Below are 23,463 nucleotides of genomic sequence, written 5' to 3' on the forward strand. Positions count from 1 at the left end.
CTACTTCAGCGACAACAACAAATAACCCAAACCCCAGCTCCAGCCCGGGGACTGCTGTGCAGGAAAACTGCCATATTTCTGTGCAGGTTTGTCCCAAAATATGTACAGAAGCACCTCAGTGGAAACAACAGCCCTACTATGCATGTTCAAATGAACTGTTTAACACACAAGCTCCCAAGAAAGAGGTTTCCTGTAATAAACTGATTGGAGAAGGCTGGATGGATTTTGGATGGGAGGTCTGCTCACTGCTATTGCCCAGGGAACTCCCCACAAGTGCCAGACATGGAAAATTTGAAACTGACTGGGAAGAAAAATAACCAAAGAGACATCAAAAACCTCCTTGGACAAACACTGACGCACTAAAAGAAGGTTTGTGCACTCAAAGGGTGAGAAATCAAAGCCCTGTTGCTGTGTGCTAATTGAAGCAGGGCTGGGCTGCTCGATCAGAGTCAGTGGGACATTAAAGGAATTATTTCTCTTTGCTTCATCAGATGGTCCTAAGCAGTGACTTTAGTTGGTGGGAGAAGACCGAAACTGTGCCCTTCTACTAGCACCCCTAACTACAGACTGGGTGGAGCAGAGCTACGCTCCAAATTCTGTTTTTTTAACATCCCTGTGCTGCCTTTCCTTGCTGTGGTTACTCTGCACTGACACTCAACTCAAGCAGCACTGATGGTTCAGCTCATCCTGCACAAGAACCCCCAAACCTGAAAGACACAAAGGTTCCCTTTCCCAGAACCTTCCCCTCCAGCTGGCTGCAGAAACAAAAAATGAATCATTACTCTTTCCCACAGTTCTCTTTCCCACTCTGAAGGTGAGTTTTCCAAGCCAAACCACATCATTATTTGTGTGTCAGGGGAAGGTTTTTAGTACAGTTAATAAAAATGTAGGTTCTGAAGCACAAGTTATAGCAACTAGAAAAAACTCTGTGCCCATGCACTGCCATACACCAGCCAAAGGTCCCATAATATACTACTTGCTACAATTACTACTTCGAGTATCTATCATTTACACCTTGAGCTGTGTGCTAGTAACCTTTGAAAACGGGATTTGCTTTTGTTCCCTAATCACCAAAAGAGATTTCAAAGCAATCAAATTCTACTGATGCAAACTCTTGAGCATACAGAGTATTTTGCTTGAGTATTTACAAATGTTTTTCTTATTCATGAGCCACCTTGTAAGCAAGAACTTGTTTGAACAAGTATTCCTGGAAAATGAAAAAATAAGTTACAAATAGGATTGTTCATTAATGCCACATGCAATATTCAAAGAGTTCTTCTTTCAAAGGTGTTTTGAGAATGAATTCTTTCTTTTGTGTAGTGCTACAAAGGTGTAAAATGCTAAGTGTTAGGTATTATTATTATACTAGCAGTGTCTAAGCTTGTGGCCCCTCTTCAAAACACTCATTTTTGTACATCTGAGAGGAGAAAGTAAAAGCAGCTAGAGAAAAGATAGCTGAAAATCTGCCTAGCATATTTTTTCACCCAAATATTGTTTTTTATGTATAATCAATCTTTATGGTCTGTTGCTGCAGGGAAGGTATAATAGAATCAAGTTTTCATAAAACTACAAGTTGCATGAATCTTTCAGAAACAAGATCATAACATTCTCCATTCCAAATCAATATTGATTATTCCTTAAGTTACATATAAATTGCTTTTAGTCGCAGACATTTCATGTCATACAAATGCAGTTAATAATGGGAAATATCCCTTTCACCATGCTGACAATGCCATCCTGCTCGCTGGGCTCATCTAGTGAGAAAGATTTTTCCCTTCCTTTCCTCATATGCTATTTTAAATATACTTTAGCCAACCTGTGTATCCTGTTTTACTCTTGTTACAGCTGATCTGTGCAGAACTTTCCAATAATGAAGTATTTTGTGACACACAAGTTGCAGGTCTTGACCAAAAGGCCACTTCTTTTAGATGGCATGGCCCCACTGAAGAATTGAGCTCATTCTGAAGGCACGTCACCCAAATTCTCTAGGCAAGAAGCAGAATTCAAATTATTCACACCAAGGAATGAGTCACAAATCACGCAGGAAACAAGCCAGAGGAGGAGGCTCAACACTGGGAGAGCTGCATGGGTGGATTTCCACCAACATGGGTAAAAACATCCAAGTAAAGTCCCTGCTCTGTTCTGTCTTTCTGCTGTTTCCTCTCTATTTGCAAAATACACTTAAAATATCAATAAAATTGAATTTAAAAAGCCACGACAGCGGAATTTACATTCTCAACAAACTGGGGATAAGACACAGGGGAAAGAGCTGGAAAAGTAAGAAGCCACTTGGATAAAAATTAGGGATTCAGCACATTCCTCCTTGGTTGGCTGCTCAGCCCAAATGGTGCCATTCACTTCATCTCTGCTGCTGTTCTGCCACTGCAGTTTTATGTGGGGCCAACACAAGAGCCTGACCATTATTTTTCAGGGTTTATTTCCACACAAGGAAATACAGAGTTCTCTCCACCGTAAAATGTTTTGCGTTATCTTTCATGGCTTTAAACCACAAAATACTCCTTACATTTTATCTCAGTGTTTAATGCTTTTTAAGTTTACATTTGAGCTCTGATGATTAACTTTAAGAAACAAAGTAAACTGCATGTGCGTTTTTAGCCCCTAAGGACAGTTATTCCTTCAGAATGTAACTGCAAAGATATTTTTACATCGTAGGAACCCAACTATAATCTACATTACAGCTCATTTTCCAACACTGGATTGCATCATAAATATATTTTAAGCTGCTGTGTTAAAATTATGGTGGAAAATTAAAAGGAACATAACCCATATTATTTAAGATGAATTTTAGAGCCAAGTAAGAACTAAAAGGAAATAAAACCACAGTATTTGCATCCAAGAAAATTTGGTAGAAATAACATTAAAAAAACTGTAACAGCTAAAACCTACTTAGCAAAGAAAAAAAAAAAGTAGATGAAAACATTTGCCATCTGTTGAGAGCATGGAACTGGTTCCCCCATTAGGAGCTGCAATCTCAAAGCCAGGGATTAATATCCATAGCAGGGTCACCTCCCGAGGGCCAGACACAAAGTGGATGGAAATAACCAAATCTGGGAGGTTGTTCTGGTTTTCCTGTTTGGTTATTTTGTCCATTAAATATGGAATATTAATTCATCCAAAGCCCAAATTAATTGTTGCAGCTGACAATCCTAACAGGCAATGTGGTGAACCATAAAGGCTGAGAAATGCTTCTTTTAAAACTGATGCGTACTTGGTCAACAATACATTCTTCTTTTCACATATCCACAGATATACTCAACAGATCCATAAAAACCTGATACTAATTACTGCCTGCAATTAGAGACCCTGCTCAGGGTTAACAGTGCATGAGCACATCACACAATGTGATTTTCGTGCTTTGTGCCACATTTGACCACAGGAGAACAGAGAACATTGTCATGATGAGGAATACATAATTAAAATATACTGGCCTTGTCTTATATGCTGATGTTGGTACCAAAGACCAGAACACTAATGAGGACTTTCAGTCTCAAGACACAGAGTTTAAGAACTCTGAGAACTAACTCTGTACAGTAGCTTGATTTTTTAAGTTGATAAATCTGCTTGCTACTGCAGCAAAACAGAAAAGCCATAGCTAGTTCCAGTCTTTTGGCAGAAAGATGGATTTCTGTCCTGACATCAAACTCAATATTTGTTACTTAATAATACATTATCTGGGTGAATATTTTTTTGCATTTTTCATCTCTGTGTCCTTAGAAGTCAAATACAAATTTTACTTTTTTCAGTTCACTACCTCCAAAATATCTTTGAAAAACTACCAGAACTGGCAATGTCAGGTATAAAAGTCATCAGATACTGGGATTTTACAACACTGTGAAGTTTTAGAAAAGATCACCATCAATAAAAAGTATTGTATTCATAATAATAATTTCTTGCCTCCATCAACCATCTATCTTAACAATTCAGATAAACCATGGAAAGCAGCATCCTGGTGGTCTCACTGCCTTTCAAAAGTCCATTACCACAAGCAGGCACCTCCCCTTCCCTAAAGGACAATGTTAAATCCAATTCCAGATCCTCAACCAACAGTTGTTACAATCACTGTAAAAGTAAAGGTAAAAAAAAAAAAAGTAAAGCTCAAGTGGCAGGACTAGAACCCCAACTTCCTGCCAGAGATGCAAATGACCCAAGCAGAGGCACTACAGCAGGCACCAAGGCATTAATAATTAATTCAAAATTAACAATACTAATTATGGTGTTTCATGCGGCATTATTGAGAACATAATATGCACTTCTACAGGAAATTAATTGTAATTCACCAATTCAAAAATGTGTTTTTACCAGTCCTGCTGAAGTTTAAAAGCTAGATTTAAATCTCCACCTCGGTGACGTTTTCAGAAAGCAGAGAGAGTTCAGAAGGATTTGACAGCAATTTTATCTACACAAGATGCAGGGCTGAGTTTCTCAGCTAAGTAGCCTACAGGGAGAGGGACGGGAGTTTTGTTGGGTATTTCAGAGACCGTGTGTGATTCTTCTGTGAGGCTTATCTCTCATCTCCTAGCTAGGCCGAGGGATCTAAGAAATCCCTCTCATTCAAATCAAATATCAGTCCAGCTCCTATTGTTCCTGCCCTTATTGGAGATGCAATCCCCTTGATAAAGAAGGATGCGTGGTGCTTCTTTAAGCACTTATCAATACTGCCCCTGCAGCACAGAGCAGGCTTGCCCAACCTACCCATCTGAGCAGCACACACTGACACAGCCTGGGAAGCCTGAATTTATGAAAAACAAAATTTTTCTGCAAGGCTGTGTGTGGTTTTTAGCTAAAATTTCAGTCCACATAGTCAAATTCAGAGGCTTATCTGAGCAGTGAGTCTCATATCCCTGACACATGGATGTGCAGGAGCAGTGAATATCCTGTAGCAGGGTAGGAGATTTGATCAGCATTTCCATACTCATTTACAGCCCTCGGCAGTGCTGATGTTCATCAGGGTATTTTGAGGCCCTGATTCTCTGATGTCCCCTCTGGACAGCATCTTCAGGACACCCCAGCTCTGCACAGTCCTGTCAGGGTGAGGTAGACAGAGCTCTGTTTTCCACAAAACTGCCCAGGAATGATACAGACTTAAAAAGGCGCAGACACGCAGCTTCATTATTCAATCACTCAGGAGAACATTAATACAGAATCATTCGTGCCTGGGGGCCTTTGCAGATACCAGGTCAAAGGGAAAGCCTGCAAGAAGGGGAGAGGTGATGTCCACCACAGTGTCCTGTCCCTCTGGCAGAAGGGGTGAAGGATTCAAGGACACACATGGAAGAGAGCCCAACCTGTGTCATGGCACAGCACAAGCACCTAATTCATACATATTCACACGTAGCTTTAAAAAAAGCTAGGTAGGAGACCTTAATAAATCTGTGGCTTTATTAAGCCAGCCCATTCCTTCTAAATCCCATCCCTAATTCTCTTATTAACTGTGTGTATGTCTGGATCAAAGAAAAGACGGATTTCAGTGTATTTTAAAAACCGCTGAGCTTGGAAGTTGTTCTTAAAAATTACTAATTATATCTGGCTAAAATAAACCAGATCACTTTTCCTGAAGTCTGGAAACAAGTCTCCTTCCCACCCCTAGAAAGAGCAAGGAGCAGGAAACATCTCCATCTCCAAACTTCAACCAGAGCAAAGCCTGCATGGCAAACAGAGGCAGTTTTGGTTAATTACTTCTTCACCTGAACAGGCAGATTGGTCGGGATAAAATGCCAGTACTGCTGACCTCTGCCTGGCTCCTGCCTCCTCCCTGCAGCAGCTGCTCCAGCACCAAGAGATGCTTGGTCCCCGTGGCCAGGGCAGCTCCAACTGCTTCATCTCCATCCATGGAAAGCCTTATGGAGATGAGAAAGCTGCTTCCTAAAATAGCCTGTAGGTAAAATAATGTGCCCTCAAGCCAGCCAAACTCAACGTTCGTTTTTATTACGGGATTTTCTCAATACTCTCTGCTAACAAAAAAGTTGCCTCATCACATTTTTTCAAAGAACCTTCCTTTTCAGCTCCATTTTTCAGACAAGCACACTAATCATATTCAAAGCTGGACCTGCAAGCAGGATGTAAATCACTTTACCAGCTCAGCTGCCACGTATTTAATAACTTATTCACAGGTGCAGGAGGAAAAAAAGGTGAGATTATATGGGGGGTAGACAAAGAGGGAATCTAATTTCCAGGAGTTATACGGGACCTCCCATGAATTTTTACAGTATTATCATGGAGGGAAGCCCCTTCATCATATTGCAGGGGTAAACCTGGAGCCAGAGTTAAAATCATGTTGGTGTTTGATACCCCTTGGGCACAGGAGGGAATCATCTCTTGTATGCAAGAGCAAGTGGAGGGGGAGTCAGTTTGCTAGGGAAAAATAAAAGGAAATAAAAAAAAAAAAAAAAGGTTTTGTCAGACAGGGCTGCACAATCGTCTGCAAATGCCAAGGAGGGCAAAACTCTCTGAAGACACGTCAAGGCCCTGATCCAGCTGTCAGCTGTTCTGGTAGGCAGAAAATAAAAGCTGACATGTGAGAGGGATCCTCAGGGTGCCTGCGTGGTGCAGCCCTTCCTTCCCACCCTGCACCCAGCCTGGGCCCAGAGCACAGGGAATGTGTTATGCAGATTTCCCTATTAGCATGATTGACCTAATATTGGATGACTCTGTACCCAAGTGCTTATGTGAAATAATAAGCCTGGCTACTGAGCAATTATTAAATACAAGGAATTGTTAAATCCTTGCATTGTACATATTCTAAAGGAAATTAATCATTTTGAACTCTGGAGAATACAGTTTTATAAGAAGAGAAGAAATAGCAAATACACAATAGGGTATTTAAATGCTAATACAGTCAAACAGTTTAAAGCATAGCACACATTTTAATATTGGTTTACTGAATACTAATTATGCTCTCCTAAGTAGCAGTAAGTAGCATTTATTATGATTTGTTGAAAGTATTGATCCAGATGGTGACAAGTGCAATTTACCCTTCTCTCAAATATCCTTAAAAGTACATATTATCAGATTACGAAGTCTTCTTAAAACATGGTTTTTCCAGGAATATCCTGCTCCAACTATCAGTGGCAGCCTGATACGTTATAGCCCAGAATTATTTCAGCCTAAGTGAAGGAAAAAAGATCGTGTTCGTTATCCATGAGCCAAAATTTACCTTCGTTTACTCAAAGCTGACAACTTTTGCATCTGGTCCCACAGCAGCCCTACACAGGATGGAGAGGAGTCTTGACCAGCCATTCCCTGTGTTGTGTCAGCACAACTAACACTATTAAAACAGACAGACCCTGCCTTGGGATGCTCTGAAGTGGTGCTGAGCTCATCCCCACGGGAGGTCAGGTCAGGCAGGCTGGGACCAGCTCAGGGCACCTAAATCCCCTGCGCAAGGACTCAGAGCCACTTCCACAGCCCAAACAAAATAAAGCACTACAGCCTCTTCACACCCATGCCCACTTTGAGAAGTACCAGCCTGTGGGCCATCCACTGATTTTAGCTACAGAAACTCTGCTGAGCTATGGCAAAGGAGCAAACTCAACCATGCTGTTACTAACTCAAAGGTGGCAGGGATGGAAACCAGCACAGGGTTTGCCCCCCAGCCCGTATGATAAAGCTCTTCTAAAAACACTGAGAAACAACTGCCACAAACACACAGCAGCTAATTCTTAAATGCATATTTTAAGAGTAATCTTCAGTTTGATTAACATACAATACCTGGTGCATTCAATATAACTTAAATATGCACTTAGTAAATTCAATTTAAAGCTTTTCTGTTTTATCTGTTACATCAAAGATAGCCAAAAAGTAGTGGCTTTATTTTTTTCATGTGCTTCAGAAATATAATGTGAATAGAGCTGACTTAACGGGAACATGAATGCAAAAGTAGATTCAACTCTATTAACTTTTACAATTTTGCTGCAAAAATTGTTTCTCTTGGTATTTTAATTTCAAATTTGCTGATTGTGGAAAGAAGCAAGGTCAGGACCTCTGCTGCTGTTCCTCAGACTGCACAGGACCACTTAGCATAATTCAAGCAGTTGTAAAAAATTAGTACTGCATGCTAAGATAAATGGGTTTGTGTTTGTGTCTGTAATGGAGCAGGATTAGGGTTAAAGAAAATACCATTTCTGTAGCTCAACTGAAATAAACATTACAAAAGGCCGATTTACACTTCCAAGATTAAGATGTTTAAGAAATTATTTCAGTCTAGCATTGTTCTGCCATACAGCTGTAAGTAGGCCATTCACTAGAATATCCCAGCCGTCCTTCTCAGCAGCAACAAATCACAAATGTTTCACAATTTATTTTTATCACTAAAATTAAAGAGAATAGTGTTGTGTTTACACTATCACAAGGGTAATGTATCATGGTTGAGAAAGTAACAAAAGAATCCCAAACTAATGAAATTAGCATTACCTTCCCTATTAAAACTCACTGCTAGAAACTTTACAACCCAAAACATCCATTTTTATATCTGTCAACTTGATACTAAAAAACCCACAAACCAAACAGATTATAAATAGTCCTCGTAATCTGCTGCTTCTGATGAGCAGGTGAAAATTCACACACACAGACCCTTTTTATACCCCCCTAGACAGGCTTTCAGTTTGAAACCACAACTTTTCCAAGTGTAAAGGTACACACAATTAACAAGTTATTTTGTGCAAACAAAATGGCCAAATCCCCTTCCTACACTCCCACTCCCTTTTAGAAGACAAGATAGTCATGGCAGGTGATGCACAGAGACAAAATGGTTTTCAAGAGATTGGCAAAAAGCTTTAAACTGAATATCCTGTTTGATTATGACTTCATGCAACTGCAAGTTGGTGTGATAATGCCGGAGCCATTCAATCCCAGTGCTGCTGGAACACTGCCAAAGCAATTAAGGTTGCTGACTTGGCCATGAAGCTGAGAATATATACAACAATTTTACACCCCATCATACTGTGGTAACGGGTACTTGCACCCACAGAGGAGGGAGAGACAACTGTAAAGTGTGGTCTAAGTCACTGCACAGAATATTTACCAAGAGAAAAGTGCTCTCAAATGGGAGATAAAATCCCTGCCACCAGTGCAGCCCCAAAACTGGGAAAAGGTTTGTGTCTTGAGGGGCCCAAGGCAGAATTTTCCTTTTGTGTGTTCACATGGGATGCCCCCAGAAGGAGCAAGCAGTAAGATACAAAGCTGAGGCACAGCCTTACAAACCTGGGCATGCAGATGTAGGAACGTACACTCAGTTTACACCTCGGCCAGCCCAGCTCCACCTATCTTAGATTCCTGTTTAAGCTTCATGTTCTCCTCCCAGCTGTGACTCCCAGTGAGGCTGTGCAGGATTCACCAGCCCAGCAGATGGAGAGGCAGCGAGCAGGGGCATGGAGGGCACAGCTCCAAGAACACCTCTTAGTCCTGCAGTGAGCACGGAAGAGAAACGAGCAGGTGCTGGGGCAGCCTTTGGAAGGGCTGCACGAGCACAGCCCCCGACACACAACTACTGCACAATTATTGTATAAGTACACATTGTACATGCCTGCTCTGGGCTCCGTGACCAGCCCATCCATCCTCGTGAGAGGACAGCACAGAGCCACGTGAAGGGGTGGATTTTCAAATGGAAGAGTGCAGAGTTTACAGCAGCAGAGCTCTGCACCAGCCAGCAGCCTTTATGTGCTGCTTAATATAATTATCAATATATGGAGGGGAAAAAAAAAAAATAGGAAGTAAATGAGGAGTTGCCATAGCAACTGTTACCTCCAAGGAATATGAAAGATATGGGACCACTCTCACGGAGGGTATGTTTTATTTATCGTTTCCTGTTTTGAATGTTCAGCAAAGTTCTGCTGCTGGACACTGCTGTGCAGGCTGGCGACCTTCACTGGGCAGCACTTGCATTTTGTTGGTGGGTCCTGCCTCGGGAGAGGCCCCTCATTTCCAGTGCTGACAGGCAGGACCAAAGGCAAACTCTCCCATCAGCACGGCAACATCTGCTCCTAATTCAAGTGCCTGCTGATGGTCAGCACCTCCCCTGCTAAATTACAACATGCCCCCAATTTATAAACCAGCTAAATAACTATTACAGGGAGAACGACAGAGAAATTCACTCCAGTCTTGGCAGAGATAAGCCTGTAAGGACTCATGGGTTTTCCTATTTGTTCGTGTGTTTGTTTTTTTTAACCAGGCACTGGTTTTGCCCTAAATCACTGTTTCACTGATAGCTGAATGTCCATGCGAGGGATTTTGAAGCATATACCTAAACCCCACTGGCATTAACAGGACAAAAGCACACGTCAAAACATTGAGCTGTGCAGAAATGGTGCCAAAAACATGATTAAGTCAAGTTTAAGCTTTGAGGAACTCCTGCTTTTACACCACCAAATTCAGGCACGTGCCTATGTAACATTGCTACTGCTGGACAGAGCTGAAAAACTGGGATTTGGAGCAAGGGGGGAGAACATCACTACTTCAGGATCCTGCTCAGTGTCCAGAACACAAAGGCACAGCAGAAAGAAATGAACACCTGGCTCACATGTAACTTCATTAATATACTACAATATTGGAGGTCATCTTCAAAGAACACAGCATTACGTAAATACTCTTTTTATGGAGTCTGGAAGGAGATGGAACGAGTGCAGGAAGTAAAGGGTAAAATGCAAGATTTAATAGTAGCAGGAGTAGTAGGAGCAACATCAATGAAATGAAACTAAATAACGCAACCTAAAATTCTATGTTGATGCCCCTACAAAACTGGATTGTGTTCATGAATTCAGAAAATTATTTAAATTCTCATTTTTGTTGAGGCTAAGCTTTGTCCTTGTGACATCAGCAGACTGCCCATCTCCATATCTGACTATTTTATTTCCTGTTCAGCTTATGCAGTTCCCTTTCTTTTCCAGCTGTAGTGTTATTTAGAGATGCACTGTTAATTCTGCCAACAGAGACAACAGGACCTTCGTTCCCACTACCTACCATTTCCTTGAATAACAATGTAAATAGTATTTCTAATCCACAGATAATCCATTAATATTACATTAGCGGAATGCCAATGTACTTGAATGTAACATGAAATATAAACTTCTTAAAAAAATCAATATTATCATCTGGAAGTAAAAACAGGATGAAAATGCTGGAATCCAAAACAAACAGAAATTTAAAAACAACAACAATAAAAGCAGTCTTCATTCTTCTGTGCATCTCATTAAAAAGCAGCAGACTGGATTTAAATCAGTCAAAATCTGTGCTAGCTTTAGAAGGTAAAAAAAGTGCAAAAATTTAAGCTTACTCTTGGAAGCAGAGATACAGATTTCAAATCATCCTCATAAAAAAATTCTCATTTTGGAAGTGTCACGTACTGAGCAGCCGCAGCTGAACAGCAGCTGACAGTGGCAGTGCCACATTCACTTGGTTGGGTTATGCCACATGAAAGAAAGAAACTCACCCTTAATTTTTCTACCTTAAAAACCAGACATTTCTTTTTTTCCCTGCCCTACAAGATGCAGGGATGGAATGGAACGACACAGGAATTCTACACGTGTGGAAGCAGCACAGCCCCGAGAACAGCAGCTCTGCCACCAACTCTGCTCTTCTCCAAAGCAGAGGGAGAGACAGGCAGCACAAATGTGGGGTGAGAGGATGAGCACTGCAGGACACACCACACTCTTCCCTCCAGGCACAAGATGCCCAGCAAGGAGCAGGCACAGCTTTCCCCACGACAGCGGCTGTGCCAGTAGGAGCTGCAGCCTTAAAAAAGACACATATCCCTGTTTTTTCTTTTCCTAGTATTTCCTGTCCTAACTTTCTAGCTTGCTTTGCTGCCAAGGCTGAAATAACACGGTACTGTGCATCACATCATTTTAGGGAGAGCTGTGAACTCCGGCAGACGGGAGCTGTGAGCTGCACACGGTGCCGGGGCAATCGCACAACAGGGCTGGCAAAATGGGCAATTTGCCCCTTAAACACGCCTGAACTCATCTCAGTATCCAGGGCAGAGTGGAACAGCTCAAGGGAGAGGGGCTCAACCCACTGAGATGTGTCCAAATATAACACACCCAGACCCCAGAGTGAATGTATTTGATTATTGTATCTGAGCAGAGCAGTGGCAGCAGGAGAAGCCACCAGCACCCGCTGCTCCTCCCCGATCCTCAGGGATGTGGAAATCAGGATGGGCTCCTAGGACATGAGAGAGCTCAGCTCCAGATTTACACAGGGAAGGGAAGGGAAGGGAAGGGAAGGGAAGGGAAGGGAAGGGAAGGGAAGGGAAGGGAAGGGAAGGGAAGGGAAGGGAAGGGAAGGGAAGGGAAGGGAAGGGAAGGGAAGGGAAGGGAAGGGAAGGGAAGGGAAGGGAAGGGAAGGGAAGGGAAGGGAAGGGAAGGGAAGGGAAGGGAAGGGAAGGGAAGGGAAGGGAAGGGAAGGGAAGGGAAGGGAAGGGAAGGGAAGGGAAGGGAAGGGAAGGGAAGGGAAGGGAAGGGAAGGGAAGGGAAGTCAGCCACTTTCAGATTTTGAACTCTGTGCTTGTAGGTGACACAGGGGACACAGATCCTCCAAGCACAACATCCTTCCACAGCTCCGCTCCTCCCATTTAGCATCTCACCACTTCTCCCACAAGAGTCTGAAATGACTGTCCTGTATGAGCTCTGATGGAAGGGCTTTTCTTTTGTCCTGCCCTGACAATTTTTTTGGCAAATTTTGTTGGTTTTGGCTTCTCTCCCCACCCGATTTCACACGAGGAAAAACAGAGATGGGGAGAAAACTTTAAAAAGCATGTCTATCCAAACAGAGAATCTGCTTTGTTTGCCAGCATGGAAAATTAATTATTCATGTTATTAATGCAGCCAAACTTGTAGGCAGAAATGGACTGTCAGCTGAATTTCCTGATGGGACACCACAAATGCTGCATTGTCCCACAAACCCTTGAACAAAGGTACTGACCCCAATCCCAATCAGGGATGACTTCCAGCAGTGCCCAACTCTGACACCTCCAGGGATGGGCAGGAGAAACTCTGCCCCAACAGACTGACAGCTCTGTGTGATACAAGCAACCACAAAGTCACTCGGGAAGGGATCGAGGGCACATCACCTTTATTTCAGTGTCCAAGGGACTGCAAGGCAAAGGAGAACCAGCAGAAGCAGAGATTGATCCCCGTGCTCACACAGCCATGAGGCCTTTTTGATGTCACACACACTCAGTGACTGACGATGGCAAAAGGGGGTGTGGGGAGAAGTTGTCAGGATTTGATGGTTTAAGTGAGACACTTCAAGGGAGAAGAAAATGTTCAAATTATAAAAAGGCCCATTTCAGTCATGCGCTTTAAAATGGCAATAATCCATTTGATGCCAAAAAGAAGAAAGGGAGAAAAGAATCAAAGAACAATAAGAAAGATGCTCTGGCTTATAATTGTACTGTCTTCTCTACAAAGTCTGTAGCCCTTTTTCTTCCTGCTCTATCCTGAATCTTCCACAGCTGCAAAGCCCTCAAGCTACAGACAGGTTTCACTCCAGTAATACTGTCTGTGGCTTATTACAGCTGAAGATCCATGAAGAAGGGCTGAAATACCCTCAAGTTTGCACACTTGAACAACACTAGAGATAAGAACAAACTTTAAAATCCTGGATAATCCTCACTTTACTAATAAGCAATTTTATCTAAATCCTCCTTTAAAAAATCGTGCTTCCCTGAGTGATGCTGGGGGAAGGAAGTTACCACGTCCAATTTCCAGCTCTATTCAACCAGTATTAACCTGAGCTCCTGCCAAGTCATGGGGGCTCTTTGGTCCTCCTCATCTCAGCTGCCGGGAGTTTCAGCCTCATCCTTTCTCCTGACAATCTGAGGTTTTGCTCTCTCCAGGCTGCCTCCCTATGGTACCAGGTATCCCACTCCCACTGGCCAGTCCAGTGCAGGCTTCCATCTGCTGTATCACAAAATACTTATTCTCTCAGCACCTTGGAGAGGCAAAGAAGCACAGTTATTCTTTAATGGCTCTGAAGCTGCAGGAAAGGAAGCTGAGCAGAGAGATTTGCAAAGATGTATATATTTTGAGGCCCTCACTTTTGACTAAACAAGTTTCTTTTCTGAGTACCCAGAGCAGACCCCCACAACATTCATTGAAGCCCCGAATCTCCCTTGTCCCCATTCACAGAGAGGCTGCTTTCTCACCTGGCATTTTTGGGCTAACACACTTACACCTGATGAGAACAGCTCATAATACTTGGAGGAACCACAGCTTCATCCAAATTATGACAGTAAGTTAATCATCATGTTCCAAACCTTTTACTGAATGCCAAACACTCACCAAAGGACCCTCCAGCAAGCATTGCCTCACAGCAGGACAAGCACACACACAAAAGAAAGACACTTTTTTATTTATCTACACCCAACAAAGTATTTTGAGAGGCTTATTCCATTATAAGATCCCCAACAATTTACAACAACAACATCCACACAAAACCTGTCCCAGACCACAATCAGATTTTGAATCCAAGTGATGCACCTCAAACAGGAGGAGCTAGAGCTGGTCTTGGAGCCTAAGTCCAGAGCACTAATTCAAATAACACAACACACAAGTTATTAATCCAGAAATGAGCCCAGGAAGCAGCTGAAGAGCTGTGTCTGCTCCAAATTTGTGACTCCGGGCAGTTGCAGTGACAGGGCAGCACAGGCACACTCACACATTGACTCATTAAATCCTGACAGCAGCACAGGGGGACATGGACAGAGGGGGGACATGGACAGAGGGGGGACATGGACAGAGGGGGGACATGGACAGAGGGGGGACATGGTCCTTCACAGGAGGCAAACAGGGGCCTTTGCAGGGTGAGGCAGGAGGGCTGAGCAGTGACTGAGTTGTGCTGTGGAGGTATGAGCTGACCTGCAGAGCTCTCAGTGGGTCACAGTGCAGCTCTTCAAACGAGAGCTGGAGCACAACCACAGCTCAAAAACGTTTTCATTGGGGAAACTCTGCCTGGCTCCAGTTTTAATTCTGTGCCCTTTTTAGAGGATTAACTGTGCAGCACAGGACTGTATTCCAGCTGGCTCTGTTCTGGCAGGGCTGATCCAGCAGCAGTGCAGGACTTTGGATCACATCAGGATTTGCTGATGCTGTGGCAGGTTGTGTCCTCACATGGCTCCTGGAGCTGCGTCCCTAATTAATGCAGCCCCACCAAAAGAAGTGCACTCACAGGTGTAAAAATGGGGTTGGAGGCATTGCTGGGTGAAAAACAGCACCACAGCACCCCACTTGTGAAACCTCTGCCTGCCTCTCTCTGCCCCAACCCAGTAAGCTGCAATTGTAATACAGAGGATGAAAGACAATAATTAGTTCTGAAAATAAATTGAGTACAGTTAAACAATCTCCTTGCTGCAATCTTCAATTAAAAAAAAATGAAAGGAAATGAATGAATAATTCCTTTCCTCCTCTGGGAATAAGGGAAACCAGATCTTCAGAAATAGGGAGTATAAACAACAAGGCAGGATCTATTCCCAAATAAATTCATCTACAAGGCAAATACACTATAACTTTTTTTTTCCATTAAAACATATTTGTTTCTCAGCTTATGAACCAAACACATCAAATTGCACATATATTTGAAATTCTACATTAAAAGTGTGTGCAAACATTTCCAATAATCAAGATGACTGTGAAATGTTTGTGCCAAGTGTTTCAATAGCTCTTCATTTGAAGACGGTTCATATCCATCACATGGTATTGGTTCCAGGCCCAGTGTTTCAGCCTGAAGTACTCAAACATCATGAGTCAGTTCCCCTCAAAATCATTTCAGTGACTTAAAATGAGACACAACATACGTAATTCTTGGGTTCGTTTGAAACTGCCTTTTATCTTACAGGAATCTACATCACTCACATTCAAGCTGCTTTTCTCCAACACTAAAAAGTTACAGGATTTACTACAAAAATTAATACATTAAATGTGAAAAGGGCCTTGTTCTCACATTTATGTTATTCCATGAACTGAAGGGTTAAAACACCATTTGTGACGAGGGAAGCCTGAAGGTCAGTTTGCTGCTCCTTGACTGTGAAGGTGATTTGAGACCTTCCAGACTCCCACTCAGCTGATTTGGTTGCAGGGAGTGAAATCCAGCAGGCAGTGGACCAATGTCACCCCATGGTGACACTGGCACTGCATGGGACCCTAATTTATTGAGCAGCTAGGTAAATAACGCTCTTGGAAAAGGGAACAGATCCCTGGAACGTGGCATGTCAGAGTGCAAACACACCTGGGCAAGCTCCTATTCCTGCTTAATCTGGGTTGTGCCTTTGCACTCAGTTCTTTTTTACCTTCTAACTCGTTACTTTTGTTCATGGCATTTTCTCAGCAGCCATCACCACGTCTCGTGTCCAGCCTTGCCAGGCTGTGCCAGCTCCAGACTGCCAGAGACAGCCACGCTGCCCAAACATGTCAAACAGCAAAACTGTGACATTTCAGCCTGCAAGAAGCTTTCACAAGCTTAAAACCTCACAAACTGAAAGCCCCACACTCAAAACCCAACACAACACCACACCAACCCTCCAAACAAAATGAAAAATAAAGTGCCAAGAGCTCATCGTGCATAGGAAGTGAATGCAGAGCTCCACAGGGATTTTATTTAGTTTTGAAGTCAAATGCTCTCTGTCTCCTTGATAGGCAGAACCCGTGCACTCTATCCTTCCAAGTATCAGCACAAACAACATGAAAAGCTGCCCAGATATTTTTTCTTTAATCTCAGCCTTAAGACAGCCTATTGTCAGTTCAGTTTGTTTAAAACCAGAGAAGCTCAGGATCAGAATATTCCTGCAAAATAACCATTCTACAGCCTGTTGGACAGCAGTATTACTAAAAAAAAAAGGAAAGGAAAAAATCTCACCCTTGCACTTGCCAGTGTTCATAGGGGAGCTGCATAGAATTGTCACAATAAGTTAATATGACAGTATAAAAGCCAATACTCACCCTGGGATTACACAATAAATAGACTCCATTAAACTACTCTGTAAACTCTCCTGTGAGAAATTTCTCTTTGATCCAGAACTTAATAGGAATTATTTAATCATAATGAGATGGTAATAAAACAGCATCACCTGAATAAGCTATTTTATTACCTGTTTCATAATTAGCTCTCCTTCATTTTAATTCTTTCAGATGCTGGAAACTATTCTAAGACACAGGGATAATCCAGAGGTGATTGATGACAGCCAAAGGGGCTCAATGAAGGCAAAATTGTGACAAATCTGGGGGCCTTCTACAAGCTGGTTAGTGCCATGGTGGGTGAGGGAACAGTGACTGACATCATTACCTGGGCTCGTGGAAAGCATTTGCCACTGTCCTGCACAACATCCTTGTCCCTAAAGAGGGCAGAGATGGGTTTGACAGGTGGGTTTGGGGATTTTGGCTGGGTTACTTTTTCTTACCACGGTTACACAAGGCCCTGCACTGGCACCCGGGAAGAGACAGCAAAATCCAACAAGATCTCTCCTGAATTTGTGTTCACAACAGAATTCATGGCTTGACCCCACTCCACTGATGATGTTAACACACTTATTTTTTTCAAAGATTAAGAAAAATTGGTTGTAACTTTTGTGAAAAAGAGTCGATCTTCTGCCTTCTCCAGCCTTGGGCCAAATGTCAGATTTCTGCACCCAAGCAGGGTTAAACAAGACCTTAATAACTGCAAATTCAAGACACAAGCTTGAAAAAGCAGGATGGTTTGTAAGCAAAACACATGGCTGAGTATGACCGGACAACTGTTACTGAAGCTTTCCAAAAACCACCTGGCACACACCACACAAAATACTCACATGAATGATTTATTTCAATTTGCCAAAGTTACCAATGGACAGTGTCAAGAATCCTTAAAATAGCCTTGAACCCTTAAAAAGTCCTGAAAATAAGAGCAAAGCACATGCACAGGCCAAGCTATTTAAAAAATAATGTAGTAAGATCCTTAATTTTTGAAGAGAAACTTTGACCACACAGGTTTATAACCAGACTCCCTCACAGAACATTCCAGGATTTTTAGTGACCATACAGCCTGGACAGCTGCACATCCCTCAAACAAGACTGCAAAATCAATGTTTCTCCCTTTATTTTTCCTTTACTTTACTCTAAAACTTAAAAAAAAAAAGATATGAAATCTTGCCACTACAATGAATTTTTTCTCCCTGTTCACACCTCCTTCATGTGTATTTTCACATAGATACCATAAAAGTTAAGGGTATTAGAATAATTTTGTAACACTTTGGTATGGAAAAGTTCGTTTAGTATAATGAAATCCATCACAGTATTTTTATTTGTAGAGCTCATTCTGAGACTTCAAAAAAGCATTAACAGATAACCTGACAAGCCTTTAAATGCTGTAGAGCTCCTAACACAGAATTCATGCCAGAATCCAAAGCCCTGGCTGTATACATGGGAAGTGTTAGGCAAGTTTCACTCCAGTAAGAATGTAATTGGATTAAAACACATCATTTGATAATTTTGCAGTTAGTCACTGAAATAAGCATGTAAGTAATTTCAATTTTGCAGCAAAGTAGTCCTCTTAGTGGAGTCGTACACTTTGTAGGAAATTATTTTTAGGAAATTTGAAAGACAGCACTATTTAAAATCGTACTAAATATTTAACTTAAATTTTAAAAAAAATAAAGTTGTACAAAATTCTGTCAATATCTCAATTTGTGAATTAACCAGCTCTTGATGTTCAACCCTACTAGAGTGATTATGGGCTACAGCCAAGAAGGGGCATGTGTGATAAATATCTCTTTTTATGCCTCCATAAAATGTTCTTCTATCATGAATAAAAAAAGTAGATAAACAATCTGTGATGACAAATTAGCATTTAAAATTTCTAGGCTATCTAACCTCCTCTGCACGTACTATGAACAAACACTAATAAAGTGTTCAGCTCTACAATGAAGTTGTTTGGGTAGCTAAACAGTAATGGAGCAGATGCTTAATATCAGCCTTTAAGCCTCAAAATGTACAAATACAATTAATTGCCAGCCCAATTTTGGAGGCTGAGCTGTTAGAAAAAGAAGTGTCTTTGAAATTCTGACTGTAGGCAGATTTTTTTTTCTTTTGGAGGGGGAAGAGTGGTGTGTTATTTCAGCATAATTAAAACCTTTTCACTCTAAGTATCACCTTCACCGATGCTCTTCCTACCCCATCCACTGGTACTGAATTCTTCTTACTGAGATTCTTTTTGTTACATGGAGAAAGTCAGAATCTGAGCAACAGGGACTGTCTTTTTTTAAAAGGACAATTGCACCATTCAGCTCCTTCACAATGTAAGCAATTTGAGGTTATCAGTCTGTTTGCATGTGTTTTCACTGCACTCAGCACAATGAAACCCCGACCTTAATTACTGGCTATCATCATAAAACTACCACGGTTACTACCACCAGCACTGAGTCAGAAGCTTTGTTTTATACATGATTACTAGCTGGTGAACCTTCCCTGATCAAACTGAGCGGAGCAGTGCTGAAAATAAAATAACCATTTAAAATAAAGTCAGTTTTCATAGTCTAAAGTGCTGCTGGAAATAGGACAATATAAGCTATTCATTCCCGACACGGCTGCTGCGAGCACAATCTACGGTTTATAATTAACAGATATACAATACTTTCCCCCTGCTACTCCCTTTTAAAACTCTCCTACATTTATGACTGTGCTAATTCCCAGTGGAAGTGCCTACACTGCAATGCTGCTGAAACTCTCCTTCTAGCACAGTCCTGCTAACACACAGCATTGATCCAGCAGCAATTGCTGGCTGGGTGGGAGCAAAGTTGCACATTCCTGGTGTTTATTTCCCCCCTGTGCCACAGGGCAGCTGTTCCTGCGGGATGTGTGCAGACCCCAGGGCCAGCAGGGATGTGCTGGCTGTACCATGGGAGCAGGAGGGGCTGGGGCTCTGCTCCAGCTCTGCCCCATTTCCCTCCTGTGACCCAGGCTGGGGTAAAAAAGTCACATCAGCACCAAATCCAAGACAGGGCAGTGGACTTTGATGCACTTGGACCCTTCCCAACCTTCCCAATCCCTTGTGAAGCCCGCTGGAGGTGTGATGCCACCCAAGCTCCTGGCAGGAGAAGAAGGGATGGAGAGGGATTGTTTTACCCACATCCCTTTAGGCTGCACATTCTAGAAACAGAATCAACTTGGTACTAACTTGGCACTTGGCCCACAAGAAAAAAAACAAACAACCCAGCCACACCTCTCAATAGAGGGGAAGAAAAGAAACCCAGGAAAGGGTTGAATTACACTGCCACATCCATCACTCTGAACTCCATCAATTCCTTCATTTCTTCTGCACAATGAAGAGCAAAGTATACACCTTAATTTTGCTGACACCAACCCTGCTCAGTAAATAAGCATTCTGTATCAATATTTACTTCCCTCTGCACAATAAACCACTGCTGGAATTCAAATCCTCCTCGCTCCCTTTCAGAAGTCTCGGCTGCCCTGAAAGAAATCAATCAGCTGTAGCAGCCACTGCTGAAGGGTTCATAATAGCTCAGCTAAGGCACTGGACAAACCTGAAGATTATCATCCAAAAGCCAGTTGCCTCTAAACGACATTTCTTCTTAAATTTATCACCAGCTACCTGGGACAGGCAGCAGTGCAGTGCATTGAGCAAGGCTCAAGAAAACCCAACACAACAAACAGGCTCAAAAGCAGCTCCATCCCAACCACGTGGAGCTTGCACGGACTGTGGGGGATGGCAGAGCATCCTTCCAGCTGGTGGAAGCCCAAAGGCCAGCACCTGGCAGGCTGAGGGTTACCTGGAGGGACAGGAGCAGCCCACAGCAGCAGCATCACCCCAAGAGCCACAAGAGCTGCTACAGGCAGCAGCAAGGACAAGGATGGAAAACACTGAAAGCTCCTGGCTTGCAATCATATCTTTGTTTTGGGTTTTTGTTTGTTTGATTTTTGCTTCCCCCCTTAAACATAATTTCCAAGGGAAGCTTTGCCCCTGCCAGAAGGAGAAAGAAGAGCGATTCAATTAATAAAAACAGATTACCTTTTACCAAGTTAAATAAAAGCCAATAAAAATGAAATACCAATGCACACGGCAGATTTATGCTAACCACTTCATTGCAAGGCAGACACACCTGGGTATGGTATTAAAAAGATCAAATTAAACTTTTGTGACTGCAACAGCAGGTGACAGAGCAGCACTTTCCCTCACAACATCTCGTGACTATAAAGTATATCCTTGCCTTCTGCCTGAACTCACTTTTCAACCTCCCTGAGAGAAATAAATACTATTTCCTGCACTTCTGCATGACCTTGTACACACCTGTGGGGAAGGGGAAGAGGGCTGACACCAAAACCAGTTCCCAAACCCAGGAACTGCTTTTCAGGAGTGGTGGTGACCAGATTCCAGAGCTACAGTTTCGACATAATAAGTTTGGATTTGCAAAATGCCACACTGCTGCAGCTGAAACTGTGCTCTGATAATGTGTCTGTAATAAAAACACAAAGCCACATAAGGGGTCTTCTGTTTAGACACTATGAACAGTTTGACCTCTTTCACCACAGCCAGCACCATGTCAGAATTCTTTTATTAGCAGAAGTCACAAAGACGTAGAAAACAGTAAGATCCCATATTATGTAAATGCCAACCAGGGGCAAACTGCTTCATGTCTAACAACAACAGCAGGCACTATAAATGTGGCAGCTAGGGGTGAAGGGTGTTTAGCTTATTATTCCTGAAAAGTCATTATTACTTCAGCCTTACTTACACACAACATACACATGTTGTGTCTGAATGCATCACATTCTTGCTTGTGCTATGCAGGAAACAGCTCTCCCCATTCCCTGGAAATGAGATTTTTTTTTTTTTCCCTCTGTACCACGACACCAGCACAGTGTTCAAGGCTAAACCAACCACAGGCTGCAGATCTGTGGCTCAGGGAGTCCAGAGAACCAACATTCCTGACAACAGAAGTTGCTGGATTTTTAGCATCCCACCTTGGGATGTGCTGTGACAGCGGCTCCTGCAGTGAGTGCCTGCCCAGGCACCCTCTGACTTCCCCAGGTGTTCACTGCAGGAGTGGGGCCTGAGCACCAAGGGAAGAACCACATTCCACCCCCACCTCGATTCTGGGAAACATCTCCATTCAATTAGTTATGCTTTCTCTCTTCTTCCACAGCCTATGCAGTTGATTTCACACTGTGACAAATGCAGCCTGGCTTTGAATTTCAGCAGTGCAAGTTGACTGCCCAAATGCATGCAAAAAGGAAAAAGCAAAGGGATGCAATTGTGGCCAAGGTGAATTAATTTAAATTTTAAATCAACACTTGTAAAGCAGTTTTTTAACACTACTCACCTTGGCTTTCTTCCCTCCAGAGAGAAGCACCATTTTAAGCAATCAGAAAATCCTCAATTTCTTGTTTCTGGTTGTGTACACAACATTTTCTATTTTATGTCATCACCTCACGGAGAATTGTTGGAGATTAAGTGTCTGTTTACCTTTCTGCACAGCACTAGGGCTGCTGGATTCCAAGGCAGGGTGCCCAAGCTGAGGATGAACAGTCCTTTGTCCCACTGGGGACTTCAACAAGCAAATGTTCAAAAAACTTTATGGAATGTACATGGAAGTTGTCCTGAGGAGGAGGACAAGGAGGATGCACAGGTTGGTTTTCTGAGAATCACCACCAACACATTTTTGTCCTAAGTATTCTCCTCCTTCCTGCTACACTTGCACTTGCCACCAGGCCAGCACTGCTGGACACCAAGCACACAAGCCCCAAACAGCTGCAGAGATATGGAGCTCTCCTGCTCACCTGGATTGAGCAAGACCAAGGAGAAGTCACATATTCTGGGGCCAAACTGAGAGCGAAGCCAAGAACACAGATCCCAGCAGTCTCCTGACCTTTTTTGCACTTGTCCTCCTGCTCAACTGAGCAACTACAAACAAGCACTTTTAGGCCACCCTTGTAAGCTTTGCAGAATATTTCTCTGCTTGCCCTTTTATCTCAGTATTAAAAAGGCTCTTTGAAAATTACTTCTGTCTATTTAATTAATCTTTTGCCCATATAAAAATCTTAAAATTATTATGAACACATTCAATTTTACTTTCATTGATTCATCTCCATCTGATGACCTGTTTTATCTTTTATAAGGCTCACAATAGCAGAACTGGGTCATAATGTAAGTAACACAGCAGAGTAATGTACATTTTGGTGAACCCTGGTATTAAACCTCTCATTCCTCTCTGCTCTGTCCCAAATGAAACCTATTACAGCAACTGGAGCTGGACTGCTTGGACCAAGCTCTGTCAATTGGACTGACTCAACCTAATTTCTACAGCCCTAATCCTGATATCCAGTGCACCAAAGCCAATCCCAACAAGGGAATCCCACACTGCTCCTGCACAAACACAATCAAGGTGGCCACAGCAGCCTGGTGGGAGTTTTTAGGAATGACATGGAGAAAATGAGAGGAAAACGAGGTCACTTGAAGCCCAATGGG

The 23,463-nt window shown here is 42.6% G+C and overlaps 1 protein-coding gene across 1 annotated transcript in view; it reads right to left on the reverse strand.

The window, feature by feature from the left end:
- The window catches only part of CDH4 (cadherin 4), a 414,578-nt gene that overhangs the window by 270,669 nt on the left and 120,446 nt on the right, over window positions 1-23,463 (reverse strand). The gene's annotated exons all lie outside the window — the stretch shown is intronic.

The sequence above is a fragment of the Cinclus cinclus genome, chromosome 18, assembly GCF_963662255.1.
Source record: "Cinclus cinclus chromosome 18, bCinCin1.1, whole genome shotgun sequence".
In the NCBI taxonomy this organism is placed as follows: Eukaryota; Metazoa; Chordata; class Aves; order Passeriformes; family Cinclidae; genus Cinclus; species Cinclus cinclus.